At 40.3% G+C, this 13,839-nt stretch overlaps 1 protein-coding gene across 4 annotated transcripts in view; it reads left to right on the forward strand.

Moving 5' to 3' along the window:
- The first annotated feature begins 2,620 nt into the window (after positions 1-2,620).
- ZNF518A (zinc finger protein 518A) overlaps positions 2,621-13,839 on the forward strand; it is a 60,796-nt gene continuing 49,577 nt past the window's right edge. For 3 of the 4 annotated variants that reach the window (XR_007132407.1, XR_007132408.1, XM_047762152.1), the window contains exons 1-2: positions 2,621-2,726; positions 5,205-5,290. The gene's annotated coding sequence lies outside the window, so the exon portion shown is untranslated. Of the gene's footprint in view, positions 2,727-3,103; positions 3,234-5,204; positions 5,291-13,839 lie in introns of those variants that run through there. The other variant, XM_047762153.1, reaches the window with a different exon arrangement.

Below are 13,839 nucleotides of genomic sequence, written 5' to 3' on the forward strand. Positions count from 1 at the left end.
TATATTTAACTAGCATTCCATTCCTTCTTATTATTTTTCTAAGGCCTTGAGTTAACTATGCCATCTGTTCTCTTGCCTTCAGAATACAGAGATTCTTAGAATTTGATATAACTGGGGATGAGGAGAGGAGTCCTAAAATATTTATGTAAGGCCAATATAATTTATAATAGTTTAACATTTTTTCATGGTTGAATATACTATCCACTGAAAGATTTAAGGAAGAGGGACTATATCTTTAATAAAAACTAAATAAAAATAGCAGCACATCCAAAATCTTGGTCAACTAGGAAGTCTGAGATGTAAGGAAACTGGCAAGGATGCTTACCCTAAAAAATTCCTTCTTATCACCTGTCATAGTGTCTGAAATCCCACCTCTAATTATTCTGTTGAATCTTAAAATCTTTCAGATATTCAGGAATATCCCATGGCACTGGTTACTCCACGAGGGATGATGTCTTATCACTAGCACAGTTTCTGGCTCTTAATAAGTGTTCAAGAAAATATCTGCTGAGTAAATATTAAATAACAAACATTGCAGAGGACATTGGGAAGGATGATAACTTGAAGCTCATGTTCAACTAACATTTGTTTGACAGGTTGAAAGAGTAACCAACCTATAATTTCTAAACCAAGACATGTGACCACTTAAGCTAGATCACCCAGACTTTTGGTATCTCTATTTTTCCTATTCTAGTTGCACTTGATTATATTTTTGGAGGTGAATCTGGACTTGAGAGATCAGCAAAAGAAGAGAATTATTTTAAAGAGGATTATTTTCCAAATTAATATCATTTATTTAATTATGATCATAGCAGTTTTTTATAATGTTGATATATCCAAATATGACTAAAAGCATGCTTATATTTTTATAAATGCGTATATAAGCTAGTTCTAACTTTATTATGGTATGGTGTTATTTATGAATCGAAGGTGTGAATCCCTAGAGTGAAATGTAATTTCCACTTATATATTAACTATCTTTGTGGGATACAAAATACTCTAGAAACCTTTCTTAAGTTATGTTTCAATATTCTTTGTATTCTTTCTCTTTAACTACCCTCTTTCATTCCCTTTTTCTATGCTAACCTTAATGTCCTAAAAAAAGGGTAAGAGAATGGCTGGAGGTTGTGTGATACAGATGGAAAAACAAGGTTTGGATTGCTATAAACACCCTCTAATTCTTTCATAACACCTATGCAGGTTGCAAGATTTTGTAAGTGAGTGTGGAGTGTTAAGAATGAAGCTGTAATGTGTGTAGTGCAGAGGAGAGGGATGAAATTTCTTAATGTGAAAAACAAGAATTACATTAAAACACAAAGCAGCTCTGTCCATGTTCCCAGTTATCTTGGCTATTAAAAATAATTCTATCCTCTGCCCTCTGTGGTGAGTCCATTGTCTCACATGCATGGAAACAAAGACTGGAGAGAGAACGATCATGTTTAATGCAAAATAAAATCCATTTTGTAAACACATTCCTATTCCATACTGAAATAACTTTTGGTATTTGTGGAAGATTTCTCCTTGTACGTTTTATACAGGCATACAAGTACAAGCTATATGAGCATATCTAGTGCGTACTACCGCTCATTTGCTTTTTCCAGGAGGAATTGTGTAGAGCAGGAGACAGTGATAAGAAAATTCCATAAAGGCAAAAATGAGGATTCCTCAGTGAACTTTTAATTAAAGGATGGAGAAAATCTTGTGTATGGTTAAATGCTGACATTTTCAAAAGCATACTCTAAGACAAAAAATTTTATGATAAACATCTTTAAGGTTTTTTTTTTTCAATCACAAACGGCATATATACTTCCTAAGAACAAACGGAACATTAAAAAAATATAAAACAAAAAATCGATCATAGTCCCACTTTTAATAGTTTGGCACATCCCTCCACTCGTTTTTTTTGTTTTTTGGCTTTAGTAACCACCGTAACAACCCCCAACCCCTCACAAGGAAAGTAATTTATGTAGAAGAGTGAGGTCAGTTAATAGGTTTAATCTCAGAAATCCTCTAAAAGCTAGAAGAGCCATACTGGCCCCTGGGGGAAACCTAATCATAGTAATTGACCTCTTTGTCCAGCCCTGTATATGATGTGGGGAAGGATTCTTTTTGATGCAGATGAGAGCCTCCTTTGTTGGAACGATAGTTTTTAGATCAATTATTAAATATGTACATGTTTGCAGTTCAATATGTCTTCCAGAGCTGCAAGTGGCAGCTTCCTTCCTTGACAAGGGCTGTAATGGCTGCTAAACCCTGCGTGTAAAAGGCGAGGGGTGGGGGAGACGCCATTTGCAAAGCCGGAAATGATTAAAATCTCAGGGTTGAGACCATTCCCAGTCAGCAAGGGTTTGCCAAGAGCACAGTTCCTGCTTCTGGTGTCTTCTCTGAAGAGCATAGAGTGGAAGTGTGTCTCCCATTCCATTGGCAGTAGGCTCCCTCCAGCTGCCGGTGAGCCAAGGGGGAGAGCGAGTCACTGGCGTGGCGGGCACCAGAGAAGCGCGCTAATGTGAGAGGTCAGCGGCAAGCCCAGTTTAGTGGCCTAGTCTCACCAGGGTGAGGCGCGGACCCTGCCGGCCTCCGTCCTCTTCCGCTCGCCTCAGGTGCGGCGCGGATCACTCCGCCGCAGCGAGCGCTCCCAGTAGCGCTGCGATCGGCTTTTCGGCAATACCCGGATGGAAGCGTAATGGCCGCCATCAGGGACTCGCGGGCAATGGGGACCACGACAGGTATTCCCCGTGAGCGGGGCCGCCCAGACCTGATAGGAATGTCGGGACGTCTACAAAGCCAGTCAGGGGGCAAAAGGCGAGTTTGTGGGGGCGGCCGGGTGCCCTGAACCCGCTCAGGGCTCCGCCTCTTGTGATAGGAAGCGCCTGTTAAATAGTCCCGGCCATTCAGCGCTTCCGCCTAACTTGTCGCAAAGTTTTTCTAGAGAAGTCGGTCCTTTTACTCGGCGCTCTTGCAGGCTGCTAGAGCTAACCTTCTGCTTATTAGCCCGGGCTTGCTTTACGTCGGGGGTTTTCGAGCTCCGCACTCTTCCACAGTCTTGGTGCGGGAGCGGGAGCGCGGCACAGTGTGCCTCCGCGCGTCCGAGGGGCAGCCGAAGCCCAGAGGAAGGGGCGGATCGGGCGCGGTGTTTGGGACGGAGCGGGGCGCGCGGCGCTCGAAGCACCCACTCGGCGTTCCGGGGCTGGTGGAGACTGCTTGCGTACCCCTCAGACCGCACCCCTCAAGCTGTAGGTTCGCAGGCCCACGGCAGCCCGACTCGACGGCGTCCCCATTGTGGGTCCAGTCTGTGGTCTTTGGAGGTCTTTTTTTTTTTTTTGCAGATATGTTCAGCTCTCTGGCGCGCGCTCTCTTCCCCAGAGTTGGCCGAGGGCGCTCTTCCGTGCAGACCCCAACCACACCCAGTGGCAGATGGGTTTCTTTTTAACTGGCTTTCTTACTTGTAGGGTCCATTTTAAGTCTGTTCTTAACATGATGTCCTCATTGTCAAGTAGACAGTCTATTTCTAGATGGCTATGGTAATTGAAAATATATAGGGTGAATATATATGAGGTAAAATGTTATAACTTTAAGTAGACCAATGAAATAGATATGGTAGCATTAAGGTTCCGAATGCAAAAGTTAAGGTTCAGTTTTCTTTTTAGGTTTAAATTTGGGGGCATGTAGTGTCTGTGAGCTATTTTAGCGAAAACATTTGTTGAGAATGTTTGGATATCAAAACTTAACCCTAGAAAAATAAAATTAAGTCAATGTTTAAAGAATCCATGATAATGTTGAACTTTGTACGGCTGTCACAATGATGAAACATGCCACCAAACTGTACATCTGGATAGGAATTTCATTAACTTTGAGCGTCTGTGTTGGTCCTAGTTTACTGATACGGTTGAATTGTTTTTTTTATGCAGGAAGGAATCTGATTTGAGTGTACTCTAAAGTATTGTCCTCAAGTTGAAGAGATAGAAACCACTTAAATTGATTGAGTGAAATATCCTAACATTTTTCAGAGTTTAACTGCAAATCAAATGAGTTCATTATCTTTTAGCAAAACTGTGTTTTCCTGAAATTCATGAAGACATTGCATTGTATTAACATTTTCAAGGTGTTATCGTTTCATGACAACGATGAACATAGGAGACCATGTTGATTTTTGTTAAAATTGTCATAAATGAGTCCCAGATCTAGAAAATTAACGAAAGGTTGGGAGGGATAAAATGTAGGTATCTAATAACCTGTTTGGTACACCGAAATTTTTCCTTATTGTTGCTGCAAAAGTGAGTATAAATACCAATTTAAAACGTTTAATCTTTTTTTGAAGGGTGAAAGGACAGCAACACGATGAACATCTATCTACTTTGCACATTGATAATGTGTGAGCTTTTAAATGCTTGAGATTTTTATCATCACACTTCAAATCCTCTCCTATCCTCTCTGATAATAGTATAGTATATAGTGATCCCCAAAGTTTTTATATCTTGAAACATTCCATAGGGGATTTGTTTTAACTTAAGTATAAAGGTTGGCTTTAAAATATACTTTAAAAATTCCCTTTTAATGTACTTTTATCATTTGCTTTTCTGTTTGTAATTGTTCTTGTTGAAGCATTGCGTGCTCTAGATCACGTAATACAACTTTTTTTTTTTTTTTTTTTTAACGATAAGAGACTTGCATCTTGCCCAGTTTCCTTCAGTTACTCTATTAAAAGTGTTTTGGTAGAGTGCTATAAGCAAAAGAAAGGAGTTGAAGTTGAAATTTTTCTTAATTATCTTATCCCAGGTGTAGGCTATGAATATTTCAGTTCTGTATGGGATATTGGCTTCACGTGGTAAGCAGTTTTCATGGAATGTTAGCTATTAAGAGGTAGCATTGTCATGGTGGGATATCTGGGTTGAAATCAGATCTAGATTCTAGCTCTGGCTTTGTGAGTTTGGACAAGACTCAGTCTATCTTGTAATAAGTGAAGAAATTGAATTAGGTTGATTCTAAGCTCTCTTCTAAGTTTTTAGTTTGGCACCCTTTGTAAATTTATGACATGTTATCACTGGGTGTCAAGGATAGGTTGTCGAAGTGGAGAGAGGTTTTTTTTTTCTTCAAAAGGTATACAAATACATTGACTATGAAGCATAATTGAATCAAAAGTTTAAAAAATGTTTTACTGACAGTTTTTGCAGTTAAAGTTTTGAAATCTTGGTCTTCATTTCCAGATGTCATCTCTTCTTTTGATCTCTGTTCCTGATTGTGGCTTTGTCCAAGCGTTAAATTGTGTGCCTTTTGTTCCTTGAAGAAAGAGGTATGGTGAAGATCAAAGTGCTTTAGTATATAGTCTATTAAGTAGTGATCTGTTTCAATATTAGACTTAATGTATACATGAATTTTCCTAAGTTATAGTTTTATCTCTGGCCTAAGTAAAATAAAATATATGAGTTTTCATTTTAATGTAAGCAAAAGATAGTTTTTTTGTTTCATAGTTTATGTTTTCCTTTTAAATATAAAGATGGCACAGTTTATATTTCATAATTTTTTTTGTTTGTTTTTTTTTATCTTTTCAGGGCTGTACGTGAGGCATATGGAGGTTCCCAGGCTAGGGATCTAATTGGAGCTACAACTGCCAGCCTATGCCAGAGCCACAGCAACACCAGATCCAAGCCTCATCTGCAACCTACATACACCACAACTCATGGCAACGCCAGATCCTTAACCCACTGAGTGAGGCCAGGGATCAAACCCACAGCTTCATGGTTCCTAGTCGGATTTGTTTCTGCTGCACCATGATGGGAACTCCTATGTTTCATAATTTATGTTATCATTCTTCTAAATATAAAGATGGCATTAAGGGCACCTGAGTAATGAATGATGGAGATAAATATGGTAGGAAGATGTTCTGAAGCTGTGTAAGTGGTCATAAAGTGTTTCTCTTTTGCTCTAGTAAACTCATATAGTGTACCTAAAGAAAAATTATCTAACGTATGTTCGTATTGCGATTAATAATATCTAATTCTGAGTCAGAAATGGGACTTAAGAATCACTATAGAGTTATGACTGGTTTCCTGCAAATGGTCATCTGAATATCGTGGTGTGGACAAAAAGAAGGAAAAGTACCTGCCAACAAATCTGTGGTATAATGAGGAAGGTTTTGTACTCAGTGGAAAATATTGTACCTTTGTGCAAAAACATGACTTTTCTACCTTTGAAAGATATGCTTGTGTTGGATAATTTCTGGAATAGCACAGTATCATATAATTCCCCTCACCAAATGTATACCCCTAAATATAACCCAAAATTAGGAATAAGATTATGTATGTAACTACTAAGATAACCAAGTTAGACTGTATCACCAGCTTATATTATTTAATAATCATAACTATGTTCTATGAACTTTACTAGCAAATGGATTTTTTTTTAGGCCATTTTTCACAGATATAATTTTTAAAATTTTAAAGTAGAGGGCAACAAAGCTGAGTTGAGGTACCAGGTTGACATTTATTTCATTTACCAGCATCATTTCTTCCTATATAATATTTGTTTGCTCTCTTACCGTAAGAGATTCACATGGGTACTGTGTTCCTCCTGAATAAAGAAAGTAAATTCTGAGTGTTGAGAGTTTTCCTATGTTTGAGCCAAACTACTCAGAAAAAGTAATGTGATAAACAGTGAAATCTTCAAATATAATGAAGTAAATTAGAGGCTGCTATATGGTGACTGACCAGAATGATTTGGTTATTCCAGCTTAACAATTGTGGGAAAAATCTGAGTAAAATTGTAGAATCATGATTGGTGTGATTGCATGAAACAAGTATCAGAATATTGGAATGACTTGAAGCTTAGGAAAATTCATTTGGTTTCACGTGGGTCTTATTTCAAGAAATGGTGATAGCTGAAAACAAATACTTTATAGGATTTCAGTTTATTTCAAAATATGTTAAAATCTTTACCAATTCCTAATTAAAATTGAGATGTTGGAAGTTGGCTCTTTCTTGTTACTTAGCTAGATCCATTGACCTTTACAGTAAAACCCTAAGGACAGCTCTCTCTCCACAATGTGAATTAGGTCAAATGATACAAACAAATAGAACAAAGACAAGAAGGAAACCCATCGACCTGTTGTAAGTGGTTATTTTGTGGAGAAGGAGATAGTAGGGAGAGATTATGGCTGCTTTTGTGCTCTGCATTTTACAGATTTTTTATAGCGATATATTTTAAAAACATAATGGAAGTTGTTTGTTGGTGGTTTTTTTTTGCTTTTTAGGGCCACACCCACTGCACATGCAGGTTCCCAGGCTAGGGGTCGAATTGGAGCTGTAGCGTCAGGCCTATGCCACAGCTACAGCAATGCCAGATCCTTAACCCACTGATCGAGGCTAGAGATCGAACCTGCATCCTCTGGATGCTAATAGGGTTGGTTAATCACTGAACCATGATGGGAACTCCTTACTTCTCCATTTTTAAGTGATCTCTTAGTATGGTGCAAAACCATGTCTCCTCCCTAGAGATAAAGCCAGTTCAAAACTGAGGTAGCAATAGTTATAAAAACATTTAAAAAGAGATAGGAGTGAAATCAGAGTAATAAATTTATTACTCATAGAATATTTGTATTTGTTTCTGTTTTTTCTCTCTTGGTTGCACCCACACTATGTGCAAGTTCCCTGGCCAGGGATTGAATCCAAGTTGGCAGTTGCTATCTATGCCACAGCTGTGGTAATGCTGGCCCTTAACCCACTGTGTGGGCCAGGGATCAAACCCACACTGCCACAGAGACAATGTCAGATCATTAACCCATTACACCATAGCGAGAACTCCCTAGAATATTTGTTTTGAACTCTAGATATTAGGAATGATGTGGATTAGGTTAATGTGACCTTCTCTCATTAAATGGTGCGGTTTCCTAGGTCTTTCTTCATGGCCAGTTATCTGGTCCTCAACTCAAAGAGTTAACAATCAGAGTATTCTAATATACCAGGGTTGGCAAACTTTTGCTGAAAATGACCAGGTAGTATATATTTTAGGCTTTGTGGGCCATATCGTTTCTGTTGCACCTACCAGCTGCTGTGCAACACCAGAGTAGCCATAGACAATGTGTAAATGAATGAATGTGGCTGTGTTCCAATGAAAATTTACAAAAACAGGCAGCAGGCCAGAATTGGCCCACAGGCTATTGGCTATAGTTTGCCAACCCCTATCGTCGACTTAATGAGGCTTTTCATTGCATAACCTCTCACAGTAACATCTGCCCACCTGCTGACATCTTTTCCCTCTGGTCTAGTAACTATAGGTGAATTATCTTTATTAGCTCTTCTACTTGTTCACTAGATTGCATCCCTTCTCACCTACTGAAGGACATTGCTACTGCATTTCCTTCTCTACTTCAACATTAATTTTAGTATTTTTGTTGAATCATTTTTATAAGCATGCAATCATACTGTAATTTATCCTACCTTAAACAAACAAAAATAATTCACTTCAGCTCCTCTATCTGTTGGTCCTTTGTAGTAAAACTCCTTAAAAGACTTGTCTGTACTACATTTCTGCTTCTCTTTCCATTTTCTCTTAAGTTCATGCTTGTGAGCCTTTCTCCTCTATAACTTCACTGAAACCATTCTAACCAGTGTCACCAGCACTTGACAACTCCAGTGGTCAATTCTCAGTCCATACCTGACTTGACAGAGTTGATCATTCCGATTCTGGGACCACTTTATGCTTTGAGGATCCCACTCTTCTAATTTACCTTCATTCTCACTGGTCATTCCTTTCAGTCACACCAGTTCTTCCCTTCTTTTTCCTTTAAATGTTACAGTATCTCAAGGCTCAGGCCTTGGACCTTTCTCTCTTTTTTTCTTACCCCTTGATGATTTCCATTCATTTCTGTATACAAAATACATACACACATGTATATACACAAATTGTATCTTATACCTAAACCTCTGTATTCTGTATTCAGTTACACATTCTATATTTCTACTTGGATTTATGTCAACTAGACATCTCAGATTTTACAGGCCAAAAGTGAACTCTTGATATGTTTTCCAAACATACTGCTCCCACATCATCTTTTCTTAGTAAACAACAACTCATTTCTTTAGTTGGTGAGATCAAAACTTCCACGGTTATCTTTGACATGTTTCTTTCTCTCATAGACCAGGTTTAGTCTCTCAGCAAATCTTATAGGCTGTGCAAAGGATACTCAGAGTCTCACCACGCATCATTGTCTCTACCAAGCCATCTTCTCTTACCTGCATATTTGTGGTATATAAATCTCTAAAGCAAGTGTTCTCCTTGCTTCCACTTCTCCTTCCCTGTCAAATACTGTATACTTAACATAGCAGCCAAAGTGATCTTTCTATTTTTATTTTATTTTTTTGTCTTTTTGCCATTTCTTGGGCCGCTCCCGTGGAGATTCCCAGGCTAGGGGTCGAATTGGAGCTGTAGCCGCCAGCCTACACCACAGCCACAGCAATGCAGAATCCGAGCTGCGTCTGCAACCTACACCACAGCTCACGGCAATGCCGGATCCTTAACCCACTGAGCAAGGCCAAGGATTGAACCTGCAACATCATGGTTCCTAGTCGGATTTGTTAACCACTGAGCCACAACGGGAACTCCCAAAGTGATCTTCTTAAAAAACAATTCAACTCATGTTCTCTTCTCTACCCAAAATGCTGTAGCAGTTCTCCTCATTACGTCCTATTGCTCTCCCTCTGGTGCTTTCTGTTCCCGTCATACTGACCGTCCTCTCGCTAGTCCCTGGACATGTTAGGCATACTCCCCACTCAGGGTGTTGGCACTTACTGTTTCTTTTCTTGAGGCTCTCTGCCTCCATTCAACGTCTTAGCTCAAATAAGACCTTTTCCAGTTAGATGTCCCTGGCTTTGTTTAAAATTGGAACTCTGGTTCTGCCTATTCTTCGCTACTTTATATTTCCGCATAGCACTTGTCACCTTTGACTATATTATATAATTTACTTGGTTATCTAAAAACCAGTATAGTGGAGTTCCCGTCGTGGCGCAGTGGTTAACGAATCCGACTAGAAACCATGAGGTTGCGGGTTCGGTCCCTGCCCTTGCTCAATGGGTTAAGGATCTGGCGTTGCCGTGAGCTGTGGTGTAGGTTGCAGACGCAGCTCGGATCCCGCGTTGCTGTGGCTCTGGCGTAGGCCAGTGGCTACAGCTCCGATTCAACCCCTAGCCTGGGAACCTCTATATGCCGCGGGAGCGGCCCAAAGAAATAGCAAAAAGACAAAAAAAATAAAATAAAAATAAAAATAAAAACCAGTATAGTGTTAGCTCCATGAGGGGAGGGATTTTTGTCTTTTGTGTTCACTGTTGTATTCCCATTATTTAGAACAAAGACTGACATGTATTTGGTTCAGAGGAAAAAAAGTGTTATAAGAAAGAAATACAGGGGGCTAAAATGGAGAACATTTTTCTTTTTCTTTCTTTTTTTTTTTTAAATGTCTGCAGCCATGGCATCTGGAAGTTTCCAGGCCAGGGACTGAATCCTAGCCACAGCTGTAACCTATGCCATGGCAACACTGGATCCTTTAACCCACTGTGCCAGGACAGGGATCGAACCTATGCCTCTGCAATGACCTGAGCTGTTGAAGTCAGATCCTTTTTTTTTTTTTGTCTTTTGTCTTTTTAGGGCCACATCCATGCCATATGGAGGTTCCCAGGCTGGGGGTCCAATCAGAGCTATAGCCACTGGCTTATGCCACAGCCACAGCCACAGCAATGCCAGATCCGAGCTGCCTCTGTGACCTACACCACAGCTCACTGCCACGCCGGATCCTTAACCCACTGAGCAAGGCCAGAGATCGAACCCACAACCTCATGGTTCCTAGTCTGACTCGTTTCCACTGTGCCATGACGGGAATTCATAAAGTCAGATGCTTAACCCACTGTATCACAGCAGGATCTTTGAGAACATTTTTTTTGGTGGGTTTGGGATACCCTCTCTGAGATGGTGACATTTAAGCTGCCTTGAAGATAAGAAGGGTTTAGCCATGTGAGGAATGGGAGAAAGAACACTTCAAGAAGGGAGTAGCAGGGGCAAAGACCTGAGCTAGGAAAGGGGTATTTGAGGAACTGAGAGACTATATATGGTAGCTTGTTGAAGTATATTTACAGATGGGGAGAGTGTCACAAGATGAAGTGAAGAGAGAGGTCCAGGACCAGATGTCACTGTTCCTTGCAAGCCTTGGCCAAGAGATTTTAAGGAGTTAATGTGATCTATCTTATATTAAGATCATTTTTGCTCCTGTGTGTAGAATGGCTTCAGAGAACGGTGATGGGCAAGGAGGAAGCATGAATACCAGTTAGGAAGCCTTTTTTTAAAAACAGCCACACCTGTGGCATGTAGCAGTCCCCAGACTAGGGCTCAAATCAGACCTGCAGCTGCTGGCCTTCGCCACAGCCATAGCAACGCCGGATCTGAGCTGCATCTGTGACCTACGCCACAGCTCACGGCAACCTGGTTCCTTAACCCACTGAGCAAGGTCAGGGATCGAACCTGCATCCTCATGGGTCCTATTTGGGTTCATGCGCTGAGCCACAATGGGAACTCCCAAGACCATTATTTTAATTAAAATCAAGATGATCGTGGACTGTCACTGGGGATGAAGAGAAGAATTCGAGATGTATTTTGGAGATAGAATTAGCAAGATTTGCCATTGATTAATATAGGGAGTAAGAGGAAGAACTGGAAAATGATGCCGTGACTTCTGGATTGAATAACTGGGTGGACTGTGGTGTCCACCAAGTACAGATTTCCCCCGCTATTTGAAAGTAGAGTGTTCTCATGAAATCTTTTGTAAGCCGAAATGGTATAAAGAAGTAATTGCCTTAGGATGCATCCTGCTAACGGATGCACGGGTGCTCACAGACATATTTCGAAGGTATGGCAGCTTGACGCTTTGATGAGGAGAAGCTGGGAAAGAAGCTTGGCAGAGCCACTCCCTGCTTGGGATGCACACTGCCTCTAGTGGTTAGCTAGGAAACGCCAAATGCTGTGTTTGCTTTTTGTGTTTTTTCATAAAAGTGAGGATCCTCTTTGGATTTCTTTTGGTTAGTAAAAACAGATACAAATGTAGGTCTTTCATAAAAGTGAAATGGTATAAAGTGAACTTTCAAAAAGTGGGATAGGTTGGAGTTCCCTGGTGGCTCAGTAGGTTAAGGATCTGGCAATATCGCTACTGTGGTGCTGGTTTGATCCCTGGCCCTGGAATTTTTGCATGTTGACATAGGCCAAAAAAAGGATACTTTTTTGATGGGGAATGGATTTTTTTTTAACTTTTTTTGGGTCTTTTTAGGGCTGCACCCTCAGCATATGGAGGTTCCCAGGCTAGGGGTCAAATTGGAGCTGTAGCTACTGGCCTATGCCATAGCCACAGCCACGCCAGATCCAAGCCATATCTGTGACTTACAACCATAGCCCATGGCAATGCCAGATCCTTAACCCACTGAGCAAGGCCAGGGGTAGAACCTCTGTCCTCATGGTTGCTTGTCAGATTCATTTCTGCTGAGCCATGACAGGAACTCCAGAATTTTTTTTCTGTCCCTAGAGACAAGTGTTTTATAGAGCCAGAGAAAAATTGAGCAGTGTATATTATGTTGGGAAGCTGAAGGGAAATGGACTACATGTTGGTACATCTTCTCCCAGTCAGGTAGCATTAAATTTTTGATTCTACCTGCATCCATGAGTGCCTGTGTGTGTGTGTGTGTGTGTGTGTGTGTGTGTGTGTGTATTATTTTTTTTTTTTTGGCTTTTTAGGGCTGCACCTGTGGCATATGGAAGTTCCTGGGCTAGGGGTTGAATTGGAGCTGAAGCTGCTAGCCACAGCAACGTGGGATCTGAGGCATACCTGTAACCTACACCACAGCTCAGGGCAATGCCAGATCCTTAACCCACTGAGCGAGGCCAGGGATCAAACCTGCATCCTTATGGATACTGGCTGGGTTTGTTAACCTCTGAGCCACGACAGGAACTCCAGGTTCTAAGATCTTAAATAAAATTTACTTATTTTTCTCTTAAATCACTGCCGCAGCAAAATGACAGAAGATGAACAAGAGATAAACATATTTTTCTCCTTCTCATACTAAATTCAGTGGTCTTTATTTCACTTTGGACAGGTTAGTTCTGGTTTTTCTCTTTAATTCCTCTATATTAAATGATTGGGCGAAGTTCCTGTGTGGCACATCAGGTAAAGGATTCAGCATTGCTGCAGCTGTGGCACAGATTGCAGCCGTGGCACGGTTTGATCCTTGGCCCTGGAGCTTCCACATGCTGAGAGTGCAGCCAAAAAAAAAAAAGTGATGTGTGTGTGTATGTGTGTTTTAAATCAGATACCTTTGCAGCAAAAACATTTATGTGATCTGTACCATTTGCTGTAAAATGATTTAATCTGAAATCATAGGAAGTCAGATATTTGAGTAGAAAATAAAAGAATAAATGAATTAAGAATGTGTAAATTCCTTGTGTACCCAGTCTTGGATTTCATGAGGGATAAGTGAGAAATATGAAATAGTACTTGTCTTTAAGAAGCTTTTAAGTTATCTCAGCAGGTAAAACTTAAAAGTGAAATAATACTAACTATAAAATAGTTTGTAATAAAGTGATGAGCAGTGGCTGTCCTTTAACTGAGTATTCAGAGAAGGGAGAGATTAGTGTGTGTTGCAGAAGAGAAGCTTGACCGGAATGAGAGAAGGGGATGACAAGCCTTGTGAAAGGAAACATGATGAGCAAAGGTAAATAAAGGTGTATGTGTAGGGAAGCAGAAAACATCTTAACTATTAGGCACTGTGGATGTATGCAGTGAGCAGTCAGAGTTTCATAGAATAATAAAAAATA

Source organism: Phacochoerus africanus, chromosome 15 (genome assembly GCF_016906955.1).
Source record: "Phacochoerus africanus isolate WHEZ1 chromosome 15, ROS_Pafr_v1, whole genome shotgun sequence".
Classification (NCBI taxonomy): domain Eukaryota; kingdom Metazoa; phylum Chordata; class Mammalia; order Artiodactyla; family Suidae; genus Phacochoerus; species Phacochoerus africanus.